This window comes from Anomalospiza imberbis, chromosome 7 (assembly GCF_031753505.1).
Source record: "Anomalospiza imberbis isolate Cuckoo-Finch-1a 21T00152 chromosome 7, ASM3175350v1, whole genome shotgun sequence".
Classification (NCBI taxonomy): Eukaryota; Metazoa; Chordata; class Aves; order Passeriformes; family Viduidae; genus Anomalospiza; species Anomalospiza imberbis.
Genome location: NC_089687.1, coordinates 37,608,851 through 37,631,369, shown reverse-complemented (window position 1 = coordinate 37,631,369; position 22,519 = coordinate 37,608,851). Strand labels below are relative to the sequence as shown.

The 22,519-nt window shown below is 49.0% G+C and overlaps 1 protein-coding gene and 2 long non-coding RNA genes across 11 annotated transcripts in view; 2 read left to right on the top strand and 1 right to left on the bottom strand.

Annotated features, from left to right (window-relative positions):
* Window positions 1-12,284, bottom strand: part of HDAC4 (histone deacetylase 4) — a 174,345-nt gene extending 162,061 nt beyond the window's left edge. For 5 of the 9 annotated variants that reach the window (XM_068196697.1, XM_068196706.1, XM_068196702.1 and 2 more), the window contains exon 1: window positions 12,129-12,284. The gene's annotated coding sequence lies outside the window, so the exon portion shown is untranslated. Of the gene's footprint in view, window positions 1-3,945; window positions 4,098-11,583; window positions 11,709-12,128 lie in introns of those variants that run through there. The other 4 variants (XM_068196704.1, XM_068196698.1, XM_068196703.1 and 1 more) reach the window with 4 other exon arrangements.
* LOC137477514 (uncharacterized) overlaps window positions 1-22,519 on the top strand; it is a 302,567-nt gene that overhangs the window by 183,648 nt on the left and 96,400 nt on the right. The window lies entirely within an intron of this gene.
* Window positions 11,997-15,457, top strand: LOC137477512 (uncharacterized). Its single transcript, XR_011001038.1, has 3 exons — window positions 11,997-12,206; window positions 13,036-13,215; window positions 14,492-15,457. It is a non-coding gene; the product is annotated as an uncharacterized lncRNA (long non-coding RNA).

Here is a 22,519-nt window from a genome sequence, read left to right as displayed (position 1 = left end):
CTTCCTATTCAGAGTCTCCACTCTGACTATCACAGTGTTTATGAATAACTTCGGCCATTTACCTTTTAGTAGTCTGATTGCAAGTGCTATTAAAAACTCTACATAAAGCCATAAACCACCCTGGAAAAGCTGCATCCATCCAGTCCCAGTCACAAAGCTTTCCCCAAACCAAGACAGGGCTTGCTGCCCTGAAGCCACAAACAGCAAATTTCACACGAGATGTCAGAGAGGAGAAAAAGAAAGGGTGTATTGAGTGTGCATCCCTGGAGACAAAGATTACAGAGCAAGAACTGAAGCTGATGTGACCTGATAGCAATGATAAACTCAGGAGATGATAACGGCATTCCCTGGACATCCATCTGTTGTCCTTGGGGTTTGGACAGACACACCAGGCAGAAATACGGATGCATGAAAATATTAAATATAGACATGATTTGTTCTCATTTATGTGAAGTACATACGTGTGAAATAAATAGATGTATATTCAAACACCAGAGGCAAAGAAAGCATTTCTCATTTTCACTCCGTTTTATCTGCCTGCCACCTCTGAATCAGCGAGATGAGCTCAAAGGCCAGCGCTGGCTCTAGTCTGAGATATGTATTTTGCACATTGCTAAACAAAAGTAAAAGCAGCTCTGCCCTGCCATGGCAGGGGCTGAACTCAGCCTCAATAACTAATTCCATTCGATGAGGCTGTTCCCTAACAGAGGGAAAACAGTACAACCTGCAGCCCTGCTCGACAGCCCTTGGCTGCTCTTCCGAGACTCCAGCACTCAGGCAAGAGCCTTGAGAACTTCAAGCAACCACCAGCATCAAAATATATGCACATAGAGAAGCTAGGGAGATGTCAAAAATAAAACCCAGACCTGTGCAAGCTGAATAAGCCTCCCACGTGTGGCACAATACAACAGGAGCAATTTCCCCAGCAATGCCAGGCACTGCAGGGAGATGAAAGCAGGCTCCAGCCCTCCAGGAGCAGGACCTGCAGCCAGCAGGGAGGCCTCAGGAATTCCCAGGAGCTGGAGCCCATCCCCAAACCTGTGGCAAACACAGCAGAGAACAATCCAACAGGAGGTGGCTGGAGAAAGCTCCCAGTGCTGCAGGAAGGTTATGACAAAGCTGGTTTGCTGGCAGGAGGAGAAGCAGAGACACGGACAGGGCTGAGAGGACCCGCTCCAGGAGAAAAGAGCCAAGGGAGGAGGGAACAGCCCAGCAGCTGGGAAATGCCAGCCCAGGGAACACCTGTGCTCACCTGAGCTCAGTCCATGCCCCTTCCATCGCAGCCAGCCCCAGCACTGCCCTGGCGGGAGAACACCAGGACCTGGCCCGTGCTTGCCTGGGCTTCACAGCCACACTCGCTGGCTGGCTCCAGCATATGCTCAGAACTCCCTTATCCCTATCCCGAGGCTGCCATAATTCCCATTTTAGCTGCCAGTGCTAGGAAGGAGCCTCACAGCTATATGCTGAGGCCCTGGAATTTAAATATATGATAACACTGTAAATAAAAGGAAACAAATTCCTTAAGGAAAACCTTTTCACATGCCAGATCAGTTCCCAATAGTAACTGCTCTGCTTTGACAAGAGATAAATATTTACAGTCTGAAACAGAGAACACCTTGTGTTGCAATACTGGAACGCAAACCTTGTCAGTCCTGGTATCCTGAAGAGAGGGTTTTGATATTTTGAAGGAAAAAAATTAGAAATAAACCCCCAAGCTGAGCACTTAGAAGCACACACACATTATTGTGCTCCAAAACAAAAACCTGAAGGTAGTCACATAAAGAAATTGTCAAACATGCTGAATCCAGAACAGATTTTCTCAAAAGGAGACCTCATCCCCCAGGGAATGTAGACAGTTTACAGCAAAAGTCTAAATTATTGCCAAAAATATGCTGCTTTTTTTTATTTATTTAAATATAGTCTAAGTTGCTCCTCTTAGACATTCCACTAGCAAATGCAGACACTGAAGATTTTTCCTACTGGAGCAAAAAGGCAGCAAGCAGGACCAGATGTCCATATCCAGCTCCTTGGACTGAGGCATCCCACACCAGGAATACCCTCGGGAAGAGAAAGGCCAACAGCTAAAGCCTGAGCTATCTCTGAGCTTCCAGCATGACTCCCAACCTCCATGCCTGATCAGCCCCTTCCAGCGTAGGAAAGAATGTGGGGAATGTCATTCATACTGGCACTTGGGAAGATCCAGGCACAGGAAGTGTACAATGGCTGGCCATCCCAGTCCCGAGGAGGGTGAAAAGCCTGCTGCTAGGAGATGCTCTCATTTCTGCACAGCTCAGGTTGCTCGGGTTTGCTGCCATTTTAAATGAGCGAAACACCTCATTAAACAGGAGCGGGTTTTGTTGCTGCACTGTCTGAGCAGCCCAAACTCCCGTTTCTGAGAGGACCCGCACGAGGCCAGCCTGGCTGAGCTGATACGCGGCAGGATTTCATATCTGAGGTGCAATTTTCCTCACCCAACCGCTGCTGGGGTTTTTATGGCCCGCTCCCTTTGAAGTGGGGCAGCCCGGCGGACGGAAGAGTTCAAGGTCTACCTGCCACTCTCAGCTCCCTCACTTCCTCCTCCCCTTCCCAGGGAATTATTCCCCTGGGCAGCACTGTCCTGCCTTGGCCTGGCTGCTGCCAGGGCCGGTGCTGCTCCACGATCCCATCCCTGCAGTCAGCCAAGCCTTACGCTCCGTGCTCAAGTTCTCCATTTGCTCCCCTGCTTCCAGCATCCCTGCACAGCAGTTTATTTTTAGACCAGCATTTTTAGAGCAAAGCCCAGAAGCAGCACGCTTTCAGTGCCAAACAGAATTCTGCTGTGACTCTAATGCTGTCAGCTGACAGGGGGACACTCGGCTTTGGTGGCCACACAACACTGGTGTGACTCCGTGGCTGCCACCCAGGGCCATGCTGGCCCATGGGCTCTCCCAGCTGCACACACCAGTGGCCCTGGGCTACCACGAGGGGTGGTGACTCTGCCGCTCCCTGGGCAGCTCCTTCCAAAGCCTGACAACTCTTTCAGGGAAGAAATTCCTCCTGATGTCTACCCTAAATATCCGGACAGAGAACTGTGCTGGCCCAGGAGAGCCCAGAGCTTCCCCCTTGCAGGTCCCCATGAACGTTTGCAGTTTGGGGTCACCACTCACAGCCAGCTCAAGGCAAAGGGGAGATCCCAGCTGGCTTTACCAGGTGCTGGATCAAGCCCTTAACCACCAATATAGACAAGGAGAAGTGCCACAATATACAAAGTGCTTTTTTTGACCAGCTTTATCATCAGCTTTCTGGGGTCAGAGGTGGTTTTCAAGTTCTAAATACTAATATTTGCCTTCTTTTGTCTATGGCTTGTTGTTTCGGTGCCATTATAGAATAACAGAATCAGATCCAGCAGGTAGCACCACCACCTTTTTCCGTTGACAGAACACAACCTAGGAGAGGCGGCAGCAGCAAGAGACACCCAGACACAGCAACTGAGATGAACAAGACCATGTAATCTGTGTAAATCCACCCAAAATCTGCAGGGATGGCTCAGAAAATTGCACAGTATAAGTCTTTTCTACTCTCAACAGCTCACAGAATGTCCTCCTGAACAAGATTGCAATGACAAGGCCATCTTCTCCAAGGCATAAAGCAGCCAGTGACAGAGCCACACTTTGCCCTGAAATCACATCAAGCCTTTTTGCCCACTGACCCAGAAGTCTCCAGCTTTTCTGCAGGTTCGATAATTTATAACAGAAAACCTCAGATTACTTTTCCCCGTCACAAGCCGATGGTTTTTGCAAAGCTTCACGCAGGAAGTGTTTTTCCTAATGTTAAATATTTCATTCACTGTTATGATTAAGCCCATCCTCAAAGGCTCCATCCAAGGCACAGAGATGAACAAGGGGATGAAGAAAAACCTGACAAGGAGAGGCAAACACAACCCCCAGGGAAGCATTAGGCACCTACCATGTACAATCAGAATAAATACTCGTTTCTAGTCCTCTCCCTTCTCCTTTGATCACGCTTCCAGGTCAATATCTTGTGAGAGGCAGTCCTGACTCAACTGTATCCTTCAGCCTCCACCAGGATCTGACAGCAGGTATCAGTTGTGGAAATGAATAAGTAAAGAACATTTCCTCCCAACCAAAGCCCTGCTATTTGACTCAAACAGGAAATCTGTCTTGGGTAGGAGAAATGCACAACAGAATCCACATGGAGAGTAATTTATTTTATTTATTTTTTTCCCATGCATCAAGTAGTGAGGAAGAACTGCTTTGCACAGGAAGCAAAGGCAGGCTGAGCTTTGCAAGAACCCCACAGAGATCCTGCTCACGTTCATGGAATGATTAAGGTTGGAAAAGAGCTCTAGGACCATCAAGTCCAACCATTTCTCTGCTCCTGAAGATGCTGCAGCAGCACAAACCACACTCAAAGCGCACCATCTCCCTGGGAAGGCAGCAGGAAGCTGCACTTCACTGTGTTCTTGCCCTCCCCAGCTTCAAAAACGTGCCAGCCTTCATCCCCCTCCAGCAAGACCTCCACAAGAAACATGATCCAGCATCCTCTGAGCTATTCTGAAGCATTCTGCGCTCCCTTTTCCCCCAAGCAGGCTGAAGAAATAAGCCAGGCTTCCCAGCAGGACGCACGCCCCGCCGTGCTGTACAAGGCTGAGCTCGATGTCACGGTCCTGGCGACCTCGTTCCTGCTGTGCCTTGGACAGGTCCCCTCTCCTGACTCACCCACAGCACTGGAGACAGCAATTTCATTTTATTGCAAGCCTCTGCTGGCTGGAGAAAACAACTGTCTTCACTTGAAGAGATGAGTCCCACGTATGCAGTGCTGTAAAACATAACCCAGCCTGCAGGAAAGCTCAGTTTTACCCAGGAATTCTTCCTTCAGGACCCATCCTGACGGACAGCCTGCACACAACTCTTCCCTTTCCAGTGCTCCCTGGGAATTCCATGATCTTTGCATCCCTGTCCGTCTGCAGTTGGACCCACTGCATCCAAAGTCAAGGCCAACAGCCCATCTTCCATCTCATCCCACCTCCTTCTAGACCAGTGTTCACAATTACCTGCCCATTTCTCCCTGCCCTGAGCTCCCAAGGCCAACGCTCACAGACTGTTCCAGTTTGCACAATCCTTGGTGTTATAAAGGTGTGAAAAATGCAATTTTTCCTCACTCTTGTGCACACGATTTGAGCAGAGAAACAAATCTCACCACTCCACACGCATATGGACCTGCAGTAAAAGTCAGCCCATTTTTTGGCTCTCCAGGAGAACCACCTATATTGAGGATTTTCCAGAATCCATCACAAACAGTAACAAGAACTAGGTAACTGTAGCTCCCATGGGGGAAAATGTAACCTTCCAAATGCTTTGAAAAACACTCCTGAGAATTTCTTGGGTACAGCATCAGGATTAATTCCTTATTTCAGGCTCACATTGAAGACCCTTTTCTTGGAGATGAAACTTTGTCCACACAACCCCAAAACCAACCTGAGCATTATTTTCCCTGAGCAAACACAACATAACATAACATAAGCTGTTGGAGCACATCAGGAAAATCCAGGCAGGAGAAGGATGTGACAGCCCAGTTATGAGTAACTGCTATTCCTCAAAGTGGAGTTAACACAAATTCTATCAGCAAACCAATGCTCCCGCAGACACGTGACAAATGGAAGTTCATTTTACACGGAACAAGACACAGTGTACCAATGCTCCCAGAATTTAACTGTAATTAAGTCTCGCTGACAGACACCTCATTAAAGCGCCACTTCTTCAGAAAAATTAATGAAGTGAATTATTTCCTACGTGTGAAATATCAGGGTTTTTCACTGCTCATGAAAGATACATGGAGTTCGGTTCAGCTGGATGTCACTGCTCCCCAGAATGAAGGAGTGACACGCTTAAAAAGACATTTAAAACAACACATTGCCGTGCTGCCAAAACCCAGGCTGAGATGCTCAGCCCCTGCACGTTATTTTATCCTGTGATGGCAGAAAATAAAACTCCTAAAACACAATTCTTCTTCCAGCAGATACAGACAGATAGATACACAGATAGATGAAATAACTGGCTCGTTATGAGAAAACCAAACTAAATTAAGATAACCTAATTTTGGCCAAACTAAAAAGAAAGGATTCTCATGACCCAAAGATCCAGTTTTCAAATTGCAACTTTTTGGGGTTTAAATGCTTCTTATGCGAGGAACAAGGGTTCACCCACTGATGGGGGGTGGGGCAGAGGGCTGAGTGTGCCCAGGACCACATGCCAGCACACATTCCTCTGCACTGGGTGATGGCTCTTTGAGGCACATTTTTATCAAACTTCTAGGAGGTAATATCCAATACAAAATGAGCTAAAAAAATGAAGCTGATCAAGATGCGCCCAGTAATGAATGCCAGAGAAAAGGCCTGAATTTTCAGAAGGGAAGGCCAGGCTGTAATTCCTTGCAAAGGGAAAACCACAGAAGCTTTCCAAGAGATTTTACAGTCCTTTTCTAATTGTTCCCTTTTTCAACATCATTATGCAACCTCTGTGTGCTTTCCTGCTTCTCTACCCCCCCTTTATTTCACCCCTTCTCCCCCCACCAACTTCTCCTAAATGCTCTGAGACAGCTCCTTTAAGACAGTCAGAAACACAGCGCAGATTTTTCTCTCCTCCTCCTCTCAGTTTAAACTGCCCAAATCTTTCCGGTGAAGAAGCATTGCCCAAAATCTGCTCGCTATTCAAGCAGCCCTGGCAATGACAAGCAGCACTTCATGAATCATCTGTTATATATTGCCTTATCAACACGGTCCACTGCAGGAGAAAGTAAACCTGGCCCACTTTGGGCTTGTGCATAACACAATCAAAATGCAAGTGGCATTAATTACAAGAGGGCTCTGAGCAGTTCCCTCATCCAAGGATTCAATATGGGCTGTATATATATATATATATTACATACATATATGTAGGTATTTGAGGTAACCTAAATCGAACCAAAATGCTAACAGCCATTTCCTCCCCCACCACACACAGATTTAACTTTAATATTTTAAAAGACTATTTACCCCTTTTACTGGTCTGCAATACTGTCACATTTCTAATTACTAAAGCAGACAGCATTAGTGTTTCTGCTGTTTGTCAGCTTCAGCTATTTGAGGCAAACACATATTTTAATGGGTTTTTTTTTCCCCCAAGCTCAGCAAGTGAGGGGAACCTTGCACTGCTGTGTTTCCTTGCACAGCTCTGGAGCATTGGCATGCTTGGACCTGGGGAAGCTGGAAGAAAAGGTAAATGGAAGGGAGAGGCTATCCATGAGGGAAGGGGGCTCAAAACTGAAAAGCAATCGTGAATTCAGTGACAAGACACATCCCATTGGCATCTCTGCCCGGTGAAACATAGCCTTACAAAAGCACAAACTCAAGGGGTTCCAGCAGGACTCTGATAAAATCTAAACCCACGCAGACTTGTTAGCAGGATTGAAAAAGATGGTGGAAAAGTGATGGGAAAACTAAAGGTGAACTGGCAGAGCAATGAAGTAGAATGTGACACCACTGAAGAAGCCAGCAAGAAGAATACTTGGCAAATATTTAACAAATGTCATTACCAGTGGCCCAATAAAATGTTCAATTAATATTTCCTTGTGGTCTGGGACAAGCTCTGCCATTTGAAACAGGCCAGCAACAGATCCCACTGAGCAAATAAACTCCTTTGTGTATACTCAACCACGGGTACAAGACAAGTGAAATACAGTCCCAAGAGCTGGGGTTCATATTTTTTTATATATAAGTACAATTACACAATGCCGAGGAGTGCAAAAACACTTCTTTAGCTGGAGGAGGACACCAAAGAAGCATTTTAACCCCAAGATTAAGCTGGCACAGCTGGGGAGTGAGCACTCAGGTTCTCAAACCCTGAAGGGAGCATCACTCAACCCACATAGATCCAGGGTAACCTCAACAGCACACGGGGATAGCTGGTTACAGTGACCTTACATAGGCACAGCATGGCACAGCAGCATGGAAGATGAAGGAAAACTCCTGAAATATTTTCTTTATCCCATCTTACGTATTTACAGGCAAGTTTTAGTCTCAACACTTTATTTGCAATGTGTTTGGGCACTTCAGATATACAAAGTCTGCAGCTTCCCCTGATTTGAAACCTGCAAATGAACCTCGAGGACAAGTTTGAGGTACTGCAGCAAGTTTCTGGATCACAGATACACCTTAAGCTGGCTTTAAAAGGTCTATTCCCCAGAAAGCACAAAGCATTTGAAAGAGAGATAGAGAGAGCAAACTGAGGTAAACCCACAGGCAATTTTAACCTTTGTTTTGAACAAGTCCTGATCCTCACCCCTGCAGTCCCATAGGGGGGTTTAAGGTTAAAGACTCAACTCCAGCTTCCCAGCAGGCTATAAACAGGCAGCTCCTGTGCTTCCACCTCTGCCCATGGGAGGAAGGCATTCTCCCCTGTGAGGGTGCCCAGAGCAGCTGTGGCTGCCCCTGGATCCCTGGCAGTGCCCAAGGCCAGGCTGGATGGGGCTTGGAGCAGCCTGGGACAGTGGAAGGTGTCCCTGCCCACGGCAGGGGGTGGAATGGGATGGGCTTTAAGGTTCCTCGCAACCCCAGCCATTCCATGATTGTATGGCCAGGAGAAGAACAGGCACTGACCATGGGGGCTGCAGTCACTCTGCTCAAGCTGCTGCTCTCCAGGAGTGGGCAAACCACAAGGCTGGCACGTCACAGGTTGGTGCTGAAAGCAGAACAACCTGACAAGCTGGGCAAAGCCTCCACCGAAAATCACCCCTCAGCAAAACATGTTTCTCCAAGACAACCCACTGCCATCTGCACCTACCTAAATATCTCCTATCAGGTCCTGCTACCAGGTAACTTCTTTCAGGAGTTCATCAATCCCCAGGTGCCTGTAAACACAGCACTACTAGTTTAAGAAAAACCCCTCATTATTGTATTTACCTTTTCCTGCTGTTACTGCACTGCTGTTTTTTATCTTTTCTGCATTACTGGGATGTTGCCTGTGAAACATAAGCACAGCAGAGTTGCATCTTCACGAGCACAAAGATTATGCAAGAAACTATCCTCACTGTTTTTATCTACTCTTGGAATGGTTTGGGTGAAAAGGGACCTTAAAGGCCATCCAGTTCCACCCCCCGCTACGGGCAGGGACACCTTCCTCTATCCCAGGTTGCTCCAAGCCCTCTCCAACCTGGCCTTTCTTTATTTTCCTGGTGACTCACCATCAAAAGGCAAGGAAGAAAGTGAAAGTAAATTTCCACTGTGGAGGTCACTGGCATCCCACACCAGGACCTGTGTCTCCTCCACCGGTTATCTTCCACCCTGGACACTCCCTGGGCTTCTCAAGAACTTGGTAATTCACACCTGGCAGTTCTCCTCTACTTCAGGATAATCTGTTCAGGAGATTTTAGGAGATGGCAGCACACAGACACAGGCTGCCCAACAGACATCTCCTCCCAAGGGAATACAAGCTTTTCATGCCATACGTGTGCTTCCTTCCACGCCTCCATCCCGCTGAGCAAATGACAGATTCTTTTGGTGTTCTGAGCTGATTTTCAAAATGCTTTCTCTAATCTGTCTCCTTTCTAAAGCTAAGTCCTGAAGCAAAACAAACAAACAAAAAGCAGGGTGGCAAAGTTAAAATTGTGAAGATTCAAAGATAGTTTTCCCTAAGTTTAGCCCACCAAGGGCACAGCTTAATATCAACACTGGGAATCTGTCAGATGCACATGCCATCCAAGGACGGAGGGGAAAAGCAGAGAATCCTGGAAAGCAGCATCTTCCACATTTCACTTTACCCAGAAAATCTGCAGTCACTAAAACTTACTCTAACTGGGTGGCATTTTACATTTCCAAATGTAATTGAGTGAGCGTGTTGCCATGGCGACGGCAGGGTTCTGCAATAACTTTGTTGCCTTGTAATTGCTGTATATTTGTATACAAGCAGCTGAGCTTTCTTTAATTCAATGCCCTCAACTCTTCCAGCGAGGCTGCGGAGCGACGGCAGCAGCTTTTTAGGCTGAGAACTCTGAACAGTGGTGCTGGAAAGATCAGAAATGATTAAAACTCAGCGCCGCGACCGACCGCGTTACACACACAAAAAAACCCCACCAGGAAACCCGGCCAAGAACCAGATTATTATATAAACTTCAGAGCTCCTTAGCTTTTAAAAATGTTGCCGTTGCAACAACAACAACAAACAAGAAAAAAGCACAGCTGAGATGATTAACTCCAGGTAGATTTGGCAACAAGCAAAGCACTTTGAGGGCAGGGAATAAATGCAGCACGAGTCCCATTTATTGACAGGGCATAATACCAGTAAATCAAAACGCGTTGGCCAGGGGATTTTTCACTCGCTGTGGCTCCCGGGGCCAAAATAAGGCTCGCTCCATCTCCACGGCCTCAAACCAGCGCTATGAGGACAAGGGGATGCAGCTGGGGAAACGAGCACGGCTCCGAGCTGCCTGGTGGGAAAGAAGCGGCAAGACGGGAGAGAGCTAATGCCTGGCTGCACGCCCCATCCCAGGGTTTTACAAGGCATTTTCACACCCTGAATCCACCCACACCTTCCCGACACAGATCCCCACTCCTTGGGAGCGTTTTCAGAGCTGTAATCCAGCCCGGAATATGAAGCAAGGCTCGAACACGAAATCCTCCCGTACAGGCGTTAGCGGCGACGAGTCTGATTTATGCAAATCATCCAAAACAGTCTATTGACAGGCAAAGAAACCACCAAAACCAGCACCTTCCCCTGCCGCGGAGTGGGCGCACAACACAATTACGCAAGGGCTTTGAGCGAGGGGCAGGCTCCCTTCCCTCCAGCCGCTGCCCAGCGCCGAGCACTGACAGCGTCAAATTATTGTTATGTAAATCCATCTGCCCCGCCGAGCTGTCACAAACACCGCTTGAGCGCATCTGGGGCAGCGGGCAACATTTTGGGGGAGCGCCGGGATCGCGCAGCATCTTCCCCTGATAAATCCCTGCAGCAAAACCCACACGCGGCTGCCGGGCAACACCTCCCTCTCTCCGCGATCCTCCGCCAGCCCCACAGCTCGGCTTTTTCTGCTTCACTTCGGCCCGTGCAAGGCACGGCTCGAGGCTTCGCAGCGGCACACGTGGTTCATCCCCCCTCGAACCCCCAAAGCCGGAGTTCTGGCGGCGAGGCTGCAGCCCTGGGCCTCGGAGCTGTGACTGCCACCGCCGGGCTCCCTGGGAGCGCCGCGCTGCCGAGGGCAGCACCCCCTGTTCGCTCCTCCCGGGCACAGAAAAAAGCCATTTTGGGGCTTCTTCTCCGGGAGGAGGGGAGCGCCGCGGGGCCCGAGCCCGACCGCCCCGGGGAGCGGGGCGAGAGGACGCAAACTTTCTCCAAGTCCCGCGTTATTCCCAGGATAAGGACAAGGGAAAAGAGGCGCGGGAGGAGAGGATGGAAGAACCGACCCCGGGCCGCGGCCCGCCCGGCGCCGCAGGGCCCCGCCGCGGGCGTCGCCCCCGCCGCAGGGCCGCGCCCGGCCCGCCAAGCCTCGGGGCCGGGCCCCCGTACGGCGCGGCCCGCGGCCCGCCGCTCGCTCGCCCCGCCGGTCACTCACCGCTGCCCGCATCGCCTCGCCTCGCCCCGCACGGACCGAGCGCCGCCGCCGCCGCCGCCGCCGGGGGGGACGAGGCGGAGCCGCGGCCGCCCGGGAGGGGCGGGGCGAGCGCGCGGGGGGCGGGGCTGCGGGCGGCGGCGGCCCCGCCCGCCCCATTCACAAAAAACCGGGCCCCGCGCGCTGAGGGGGCGGCGGCGCTGCCCGTCACGCCCCCCGCGCCCCGCCCGGCCCGGGCCCACGGCGCGCGGCGGCCCCGCCCCGCCCGGCGCGCCGCCCAATCGGCGCGCGGCCGGGGCCGCCGCGCGGCTCAAATCCGCCCGCCGCCGCCGCGCCCGCGCCCGCGATTGGCCGCCAGAGCTGCCCGTCACCACCCCCCCCCCCTCCCGCGGCCGCGGCGGAGCGGCGACCAGCGGCCCCCGGGAGCGGCCCCGCCGCGCCGCGAGCCCGCCGGGCGGGGAGGCGAGCGGCCTTAAAGGGCCCGCGCCGCCGGCGGCCCGGGCGCGGGGGCGGCGCGGCTCGGCGGCGGCGGAGCGGCGCGTACTGACCTGGGCGGCGGGCGAGGCGGGGACGCTGCGCGGCGATGGCCCCCCCGGCGCGGAGCGCGCCACCGACGGACTCAGCCCGTGACGGGTTCCGCCATCTTGGAAATTTTTTTTTAGATGGGGGAGTCACGTGGTGCGACCATTTTTCCCCCGCGGCCAATCAGCGGGCGCGGGTTATTTATAGCCGCGCGGGGGAAGGGGACCAATCGGGCCCCGCCCCGCGCGCCCCCGGCCACGCCCCGTGGCGCGCGGCCCGTCGCCATGGCGACCGGGGGGGCGGGACAGAGGCCGCCATGTTGGCACCGAGCCCGCGGCCCCGCCGGGATCGGGATCGGGGACCGGGAGCGCCGGACCGGGGTCCTGACCCACCCCCGGAGGCCACAGCAGCTGCGATCCATGCCGCGCACACCGTAGTGCGATAAAACGTGGCACTTTGGGGTTTTTCTACCCACCCCGGTTTTCTGCAGCCACGGTCCCGCTCCCTCATGGGCCGTTCTGTGCTATCCGTCAGGGATCGCCTGTAACAGCAAACATCTGAAGCGAGGGGTGAACGGCTGAAAGGGCAGGGCACGGCTCAACATATTTGCCTGAATTACCGAGCGGCAATTAAAAAATTAAAAGGAGTTGTCGGGCAATTCTTCCCTCTGCCCCCGTTTTCGCAGCAGTTGGTTGATTTTTGAGTTGTACGTGGAATTACCCGTTGAACTGACACATCTCGCTTCACTCGTATTTTGTTGGTTTACGCAGTGCCCAAAACCCCCCAAGTCCTGCTCCCAAACGTTCCAGATGATGGGGAGATAAATACTGCAGTACAGGGTGCAAGAAGTTCGTGCTGTGGGACACAATCCGATAGCAACATCCCACCGTATTATTCGGTGTATTATTCCATTGTTTCTGCTCCCCAGAGAAGCCGTGGCTGCCCCTGGATCCCTGCAAGTGTCCAAGGCCAGGCTGGACGGGGTTTGGAGCAGTGGGATAGTGGAAAGGAGATTTCCTGCTAAGCTTCCAAGGAGCTTCTTCCCATCCTTGCCCAAGGCAAGCTGAAACATGACATTCCTTACTCGCAGGCAGCCATCCCAGCACGCTTCTGGTGGGTTTGATTAATTGGCTCTTGCTAAATTGTTTTTAAAACTTCCAGATTTCCCTTATAGCTAAAAAAAAAAAAAAAAAAAAAAATGAACTCCTGTCATTCAGCCATCTGGATTTGCATAAATCCTGGGACCTGATGGGAATTGCTAACAACTTTGTCCCTCTCTCAAATTCTGCATATAAGTGGTAGTATATAAGCACTGCTCCTTTTCTCTTTTACCTTTTTGGAGATATTTACCACCTATGTTTTCGTTTCAAAGGGCTGCCCTTACAAAAACCCTTGGCATATTGATCCAGCCTTTATAGTTTGGGGTCACATTTCCCTGGAATACACACCTGAGAGCACCGCTGGCATTAAGAACACCACTTCTGCCGGAAGGCAAAGCCCTTTTTGTTTCCTTTGCAGCTTCTCTAGGCTCCTGGGCTCGTTTGTTGCTCTTTGGCTGGTGAGGTTTTGCAGAGTTGCTCTGTCCTCTTTATTCGGGGCCAGCTTGTGCGCTCGGATGGATGGGGGGACGTGTGTATAAACAACCTCCCGAATTATTTTTGAGTGCCAAGAGACCTGTGGGTGGAAGGCCTTCAGGGCCAGAAGGTTACCAAAGCAGGGCAATATTTGCCAAGGCAACAGGTCTGCTGCTCGTGGCTGGTGCAGGGCACGGCTGTGGCAGCCAGGTGAGTGTCTGCCCTCTCCTGCGGTCCCCATTTCTGCTCCAGCCAGGGGGAGATTTGGTCCCAAACCCTTAAAACACGGGTTACAACCAACCCAGCTGCCTTCCCTCGCTGCACTGCTGGAGCAGTTTGGAAACAGGAAACGAGAGGAGAGAACTGTGCCCTGGAAGTTGCCATGGAGTGTAAGTTCTACCTTCAGGTTTTGATTGATGCTGTACCTGTGGCTGTGGGTGTGAGTACGTGTCTCTATTAATACCCAGTCTAGGCTAACCTGTGCATAATGGCAGAAAATTAAACCTTTGTCGTTGCTCATGGAAATTAGACCTCAGAGATTCACAAGGGAAAGGCTTCTTGCTATATGTTAAATCCAACATACTGGCTATAGCTGTATATAGTCTGTTTTTACTGTATTTGCAGCTCAGAAACTTACTCAGAAGCTTGTTGAAGCAAAAAATAAAAATCTAAAATAAAAACCAACACCCTGGCAGAGCTAATTCATAAAGATTTAAATAAAAAGCAATTACAGAACTTCCCGCCTACCTCCACCTCATCTTTAGCTGAACTCCTTGTTTGTCAGGAATGATTCCATTTTTTATGTTCTCAAGCAGGAAACAGCCATCACAACACTCCAGCTAATTTCCCTCGCTAGTCACATGGAGCTGGTGAAAGTAAAAGAGGGTGCTTCTGTTTTCCACTCCACAGCCTAAAAAAAAGGAGGATAGAGTTAGGAAGAGAGCCAGCAGGAACTTCCTCTGGAGCCTAGACACCAAAGATCTACTCCAAGTGGCAGTGACACTTGGGTCCTTGGAGAAAAGTCAAGCCTAGACACAATTTCCCCCCTGATGATGGCTCCCTCTTCCTCCTCCCGATCATTCAGTCTCCATCCCTGGCCTCCCTTGGTTTTCCTGTCCTACCTGTCACCTTTCTGTGCTTTGTTTCCCATTCCCTGTTCTGCATCTGTCCCACAGTACACTGCTTTACTCCTTTCTGCCATCAAAAGGAGAGCCCCATCAAACCCACATAACTTACAGCACAGCTCTGATGGGACAGGGAATGCTCAATTTACATTGCCCCCTCCTGTGTTTTCCTCCAACATACCTTTTATTGTGGAGTTTTGTTCGGTTGTTACTGGTTTTTTAATCCTGGTGAGTTTTGCTTCAGCTGGAATTCCTTGTTCTCTCCTTGCCTCACAGCTGGCTCTGAGCCAGAACAAGGTGGTTCTCCTCCACTTCTGAGCCCCCCACGCCCGTGTTTGGCTGCAGGAGCCGCTTCCCAGCTTGTCTGCACACCCAACACTTCATCAAGTCTGCAGCACTCAGGGCCTGAAGAGCTGAAATCCTGAAGCAGTAAGAGCCAGACTCTTAGAAACAAGTTATTGCTGTTGTTTTGGGCAAAATCAAGTCCCTGTCCCCCACTTGAGGGGAAAAACAAGCAAGTGAAGTTCAAAGTGGAGGTCACAATGTAAAGTTTCTTTCTTCTCCGTAGTTACACTTTATTTTTGCTGACGGAGATACATTGGATTGTTATGGCAGTCATTTTACAACGACTGAGTACAATACACTTTTAAAATAAAACTGTTTGCTGAATTTTGTTTCCAATATTTTTCTGGATTTCTATAAGCTTCCTATTTATTTAGCAGCTATGCTCTCAACTGTGTTATGGAATATCCTGACTTGGAGGGGATCCACAAGGATCATCATTCCTACTGCAGAGAGAAAAATTATTCTGTGGCCATTACAAACCACCACCCAGAAGTTCTTATGGTGTCATCATCCCTCCAAATTAAACTGAAGAATTAAGAGTATAAAAGAAATCTCTTTTCCCCCTCAACTGGTTTTTTGTTTTTTTTTTTTTTTTTTTTTTGGTTCAGTCAATTTTAGTAGCACATTAAGGCTTAAATTGAGATAAAAAGCAGAAATAAGTCTAAAATGAATATGGAATCCTTGTGAAATCAAGGCTAGAATAACTGACGGATACACTTAGTTTATCAGCGCTCATTTTCTGATTTGTAATATTAAAAGTAAAGGAAATGTGTATCAATTTATTATATTTATTTTCATCCATGGCAGCTGCTGGGAGAAAAATGTGGGGTGTGTCTCTCTGTAGTGAGAACCTTCAAGGAAATATTGATCCATTTTTCTGTTATGTCTCTTTCAACCAGGCAAAAAAAAAAAAAAAAAAAAAAAAAAGCATCATCCAGGGTGAAAAACAATTAAAATCTAAATAAATGTGAGAAAAATATGACCAGAAAAAAAAAAAAAAAGAAAAATAGAAATAAAAACATTTGCAGCCTGGCCCCTGGGTGTTGGTTTTACGTGAAGAGACTGACTTGCAGCTGGATGACGAGTAGGATATTTTTCTACTGAAATATTGATAGTAGATTACACTAAACCACAAACTATCTCCAGAAAGCCCATCATTTCTAATCCTAATGGTGTTTTCTTTCCCTTGGCTGACTGATACATTCATGAGATGATGGCTTTATTCTATCTGGGGGAAAAACTTTTTACCATACAGCTAAATTAACTTGTCAAAAGACTTCAAACTTCGGAAGCTTTTACAGCCCGATTCAAAGCTATTATTCAGGATTGAATGAGAAGGCTGTGGACTGTAAAAGCTGGCAAAAAAAAAAAAAAAATTCAGCAGCATTCAGGAGCTGAATGGAGTGCTCACTTTTTGTTCAGGTTGTGTGTGTTTCATTGAGCTGTCTCAGAAAGAGCTAGATTTTTGTATTTTAAAGCAAAATGCTTCTTTCTGCTGCTCTGGAAGCTGTGACCCAGTCCATGCTCTTTCACACACACTTGGTTATATTTAGTTTGTGCCAACCTAAATAAGTGTCAACCAGCTTTCCAGAAATGTGGGGAGCACAAAAGAGAACGGCCAGCAGCTAAACTGAGGCAGCACAAGAACACAATTAGACTTATTTTTATCCTTTTCTTTTAAAATCAGATCACAAACTATCTTACAGTCAGCTACAGCTTTCTCATGCAAATAAAAATGCCTGGCTTCAGGAGCAGCAACTTTTAGATTTTGCAGACGACGAGCAGCTGGCAGAGCTCATGCTTGGAGTCTTTCCTGTCGCGGATCCAATCTACTTTGGGACAAATCTGGAATCTGGAAAAAGCCAAGCCAACAATTGCAGCCCCCGGAAGGGAACCCAGGGCAAAGATGTTCAGGATGTGACAAGATGGGATCCACCATGGCCAGCATGAGGAGTGGCCTGGATTCAGCGTGCCCTGGATGCAGCTGCTGAGAGCTGCTCCACAGGGAATGCTGAGCACAGGAGCAAGCCCTAAACACAGCTTCTCACCAAGGCCTGCAGGGAGCTTCTGCCACCCACCAGGGACCCACAACTCACTCTCCCGTTCAGAAACTGAATTAGAGTCCCTGGAGTGTTCGTGGAGATGCCAGGAGCTTGCAGCACGTTGGAGTTCAGAGCACACAACCACTGTATGGGGGATCCAAGTGCATATCCCTCTTCTGCCTGGCGGGCTTCTCCTCCATGGGCAGGGACACCTTGCACTGTCCCAGACTGCTCCAACCCCCAGTGTCCAGCCTGGCTTTGGACACTGCCAGGGATCCAGGGGCAGCCACAGCTGCTCTGGGCACCCTGTGCCAAGGCCTCACTGCCCTCGTACTAAAGAATTTCCTTCTGAATCATCTTCCCATGATCTGAGTTTAGATGGGTTTTGAAGGAACCAGCGACAGAACACCAAGCTGTTTTAGAGCTTGGCAGTCCAGAAGCCACTTGACTGCTGCCTTCACAATAAGGTACCAAGATGATCTCACAGTTTTAAGCACTTGACACTAAAGTAGCACTGATAGATGATGTGGGTGGACAAAATTGCATGGACCTTTAAAATTCCCAATTTTTCCCTCCTCTGTTTTGCTGCTCTAAGGGTTGTGTAATCTCATTTCATGTGGTCACTGCATTTCCTGAATATCAATACCTATCAGAAAGCACCTGTGCTTTGCATTTGACAAAACCTCAGTTGACCCGTTTTCCCTTTCCTATGGCAAAACCAAAACCGCAACCAGTTTTGGATTGGAATACACTAAAGCACTAAAATGCCTCAAATTTTCTCTATCTGCTTATCAAGGAGCAAGAAGTTTTTTTCCTAATTCAAGCTCCTTAAATGTGATATCTTAAAAATTTGTGTTCCTTACGAGCACCTTCAGCGAGTTCTTAGAAAGCATCAGAGCAGAGCAAGATGTGCCAGCAGAAGTGTCCAGAATAGCAACAGTGGCATCAAAATAATGAGAGGAATGTCTGAAAAGTCTGGAGGGTTATACTCAGACCCTGTTACATAGCTGGGTGGGACTCTGGAATCCGGCCCTCACTTGCAGATACATTGTTTAATAGAAATGCAAGAAGTGAGTGCTGGCCCATTAATGACAAAAATAAAGTTTAGAATGTATGAGGATGAGAGGTCAGAGGAGTCAAAAACCTCTGCAGCCCTAGAAATGTCTATGTGACTATAAAACACAGGCTGAAAGGAGAGCTATTTCCCTCTTCCAGGATCACTAGGCAAGATCAGGCCTGTAAAAGACTGGGAGGTCCCTCTAGCTTTCTTCCACAAGGAAAAAAAGGAAGGAAAAAAGGCAGACTTCCCATTCTGCAAAAGAGCAGATCACAGAAACCCCATGGTTTCCTGGACTAGATCCAAGGACAGGACTGACAAGGATAGGATGGAAACTCAAATGGAAGAGTTATTTTTTAAAAAGCGACAAGGCCACGGGGACCAGCCCAGAGCTGGGATGTGAGGAGCTGATACATGTATCAATAACACCCACACTGCAGAATGAGAGCTGTGTACCCCTCCTTTTGGGAAAGGAAGGGTTTCCATAGGCTTCCCTAGAGGTGATGCTGCAATGGGGATGTGTGTGCAGTCTAGCAGTGGGATTGGTTTAGGATGTTCAGCACTGAGATCTGAGGAGATGAGGCACATGGACCTCAATTCATCCTCATCAGGAGCTGCTTGTCAGGTGGCCTGTTGCACATTAAAAGCTGAGTTATCAGCAGAGCCTTTGTCTTGTATCAGGACGAGGGGCAGGATGTGTTCTGCTCATACACAGAGACCAAGGAGCAGCAATCATGTGGTGGCAAGTGTGGTGGTTCAGAACTGGGATGTGCTTTTGTGTAACTGCAGAGGAGATAGGTGTTGGGGCTTTTTTTCCCCCTTCTGGTCAAAGGAATCATAGAATCCCATTCAGTGCCAATCCCTGCCATGGGCAGGGACACCTTCCAGTATCCCCGGTTGCTCCAAGCCTGGCCTTGGCACTTCCAGGGGTGGGGCAGCCACAGTTTCTTTGGGCACCCAGTGCCAGGGCCTCACCACCCTCACAGGGAAGAATTTCTTCCTCATGTCTAATCAAAATCCATCCTACTTCAGTGGGAAGCATTTCCCCTTGTCCTGGTACTGCAGGCCCTTGTCCCAAGTCCATCTCCCGCTCTCCTGGAGCCTCTTTGGGCTAAAATGGGCTCTAAGCTCTCTCCAGAGCCTTCTCCCTTCTCTCCAGGGTGAACACTCCCAACCGGTCTCCATAGGAAAGAACACTTTTTATCACCTTGCTGTTGGTAAAGCCAGACAGCTCTTTCAGGGGAGATTACTTGTTAAATTATCCACAGTGCTGCAGATGCTTGGCTCTTTATTTTGGTTGTATATTTCAAAGAACAATTTCTCCAGCAAACAGTGCAACAGCTGAGGCTGATAAAACTCCTGGGTGCCATCATTATCCTTTTTCCTGATAGAGACTGTCACAGATTTACCATCGAGTTTTGGCTTGCAGGCTGGTGCTCTACAGCCAGCCAAAAATAAAATGGAGCTGGATAGTCTTAACACAACAAAAGAAGAATTTGGAAAACTAATGGAACTGCAATTATCAGACCAGAGGAAGGAGCTATGTCCAACACAGGTACAAGAATATAGTTTGGATGTGACAGGAATCTGCAGTGATACATTCTCCCATGCTTGGCCATAGGGATCTTGCCACAAGACTGAGAATTTTGGAAGGTGAACTCCGGTGCCATTATGAAAGAAGTTCTCTGAAGATGTCTTACATATTTCCAAGCTGAATTCCCAGAGCATCCATCATTTTGGGGTGCCTCAGTTATTGACTGTCTACAAATCCATTTCTGAAGTCACACCCTAAAAACCTCTCCTGAGTTTTCTCCTCATGCAGAAACCAAAGTCAGAACCTCTTCAAGGCATCCTCAGTCTTTAGCATGCAACTGTACAGAGTGTGAGGTCACACCTTTGGCAGGATGCGTACCTGCAGCTCCTGGAATGATGGAATCAGGAAGGTTGGAGAAGAGCTCCAGGACCATTGAGTCCAACCCTGAACCCAGCACTGCCAAGGCCACCACCAACCCACATCCCCCAAGTGCCACACCTGCACATTGTTTTAACACTTCCAGTGACAGTGATCCCACCACTTCCTTACATGTCTGCACAGCAACTTACCCTTGGAAATCGGCTTTCCAAGCCGTGAATCCCTCACTCATCCAAGCTGCAAAGCCAACAGCCCTGGATATTGGATTTCCTCTGCTGCCCCACGGGGCAAAGCCGGCTACCACCGCTGGCCTCGCCAGCCCTTCTCAGCAGCAGCCTTCAAGGCTTAATCCCAAAATTGTAGGGCTGTTCCATGGAGTCAATGGGCTCTGTGTGCTGGGGCTGGTGGCAAGGATACCAGGTGAAGTGCTGGTTTTGGGATGCACACACCTGAGCACCGGGAGCGGGGGCCAGGCCACCGGGGAACCACGGGAGCTTGGCAGCTTCCCCTCGCTGCCAGCCTGGACGGGACTGAGACCAGCAGAGGAATGATCCCTGCTCCCAAGGCATCCCATCTTCTGTGGGTTTCAATGAGCCAACAGGACAGCCCCCCCTTACAGAACAGCAGCCTTACAGTTGGGTTTAAAGAAGCATTTTTGCTCTTCTGGACTTGAGCCCAAAATCCCGCTTGGAGTAACTCACATTCACGTCAGCAGAACTACCCCAGCCAAACAGAAAGTTCATTTTTTTTCCCCCTTAATTAAACTGTTATTCTCTCAAATCAAATGGAAGCGTTCTCCTCATTCCAAACTAAGAAAGATCACAGGTGAATGCTGCCAGTGAAGTTAAAAACTGACTTGAGATAGCTTTGCTTTTAGCAGAAAGCTTTTTTTTTTTTTTTTTTTCTGGATGCCTCTTCACTGAGCCAACTGTTAGAACTGAAGTGGGGCAAGTTTTTAGGCTATCAAGTGCAAAAGATGTTTTCTGTCTGCATTCCTCCTTTGGAAGAGATAAACCCAGCCTAGAGAAATGAGGATACTGCAGCTCCTCGTGTCGTGGAGGGGTGACCATGCCCAAAACACACCCGTTATCCACAGCTGCTGCCTGTGTTCCCAGGGCCACCGTGAGCTTTGCTGGCAGAAACAAGCCCTCCCTGTCACTGCTGGGCTGCTTTGCTCATACCAGGTACTGGCATTTCCAATGTTATTCATACCCAGAAAGTCCCAACACCAGAAGAGCAGCCCTTACACCCAGCCCGACTGCCTTGAGGTCACAAAAGAACCATTTAGGTTGTAAAGGACATTTGGGATCACTGAGTCCAGCTGTCAACCCAGCACCACCACCACGTTCTCCACTAAAACACATCCACACAGCTGGTGAACACTTCCAGGAGGGGTGACTCCACCACTGCCCTGGGCAGCCTGTGCCAACTCTTTGCAACCCTTCTCGTGAAGAAACATTCCCTTATATCCAGTCTAAACCTCCCCCGGCACAGCTTGAGGCCGTTCCCACTTGTCCTGTCTCTTGTAACCCGACTCCCACCTGGCTGCTCCCTCCTGTCAGGGATTTGTAGAACCCTCAGCTCCCACCAGCCCTTAAAAAACCTCTTGTTACAACCCTTAGCAATTTATTTGCATTCTGCCTGGGTGCTTTGCAGAGGAACCCTGGAGAATGGCAGAAAACAACAGTTGAAAGAATAGAGTGGAATTACCCATCTCCCGCTCATTAACTGACTTCAGATGGTACCAGCTTGCTGGTGTTTTTTCTGCATCTCTGGCAGGGAATGTTTTATTTGCTTAGTAAAGTTTTCACATGCAATATGTTGTTGCTGTTTTGTTTTGTTTCTGAAATCCCTTACCTACATATTTATTACAGACAGATATTATACCCTGGCAGTAAAGAAACACTGCAAAGTGCTAGTTAACTTCTCAGAGCTGCCTGAATAATTCCATAAATACAAGGGGACTGAAATGACAACAATAAAGGGATCTGTACTTTGAACAATAAATATGAACTGGAGCTCTGCTTTGGATTTGAGGCATGCTGCAGCTAATAGGTATTCAGCTTGTGTGGGCCACTGACATTTAAATAAACACATGTGCAGTCCAAGGGGGTTGGCTGCAGAGCCTCTTGTCAATTGAATCCAGCCCTGGGAACACTCAGAGAGTGGCTCAGGATTGCAGGAATTCCTGGGCTGTAGCCCTTGGTGGGATCTCTCCTGAAACCAAAAGATGTCCTCCATGGGGGGGAAAAGGAAAAAAAGAGGTGAGTGGGACACAATTTGAGGAGAGGGGGGTGGAAACCGCCCTAAAATATGTGACTTTAAAGAAATGCTGAAAATATTTATAAGAAAAATGCCTGGCG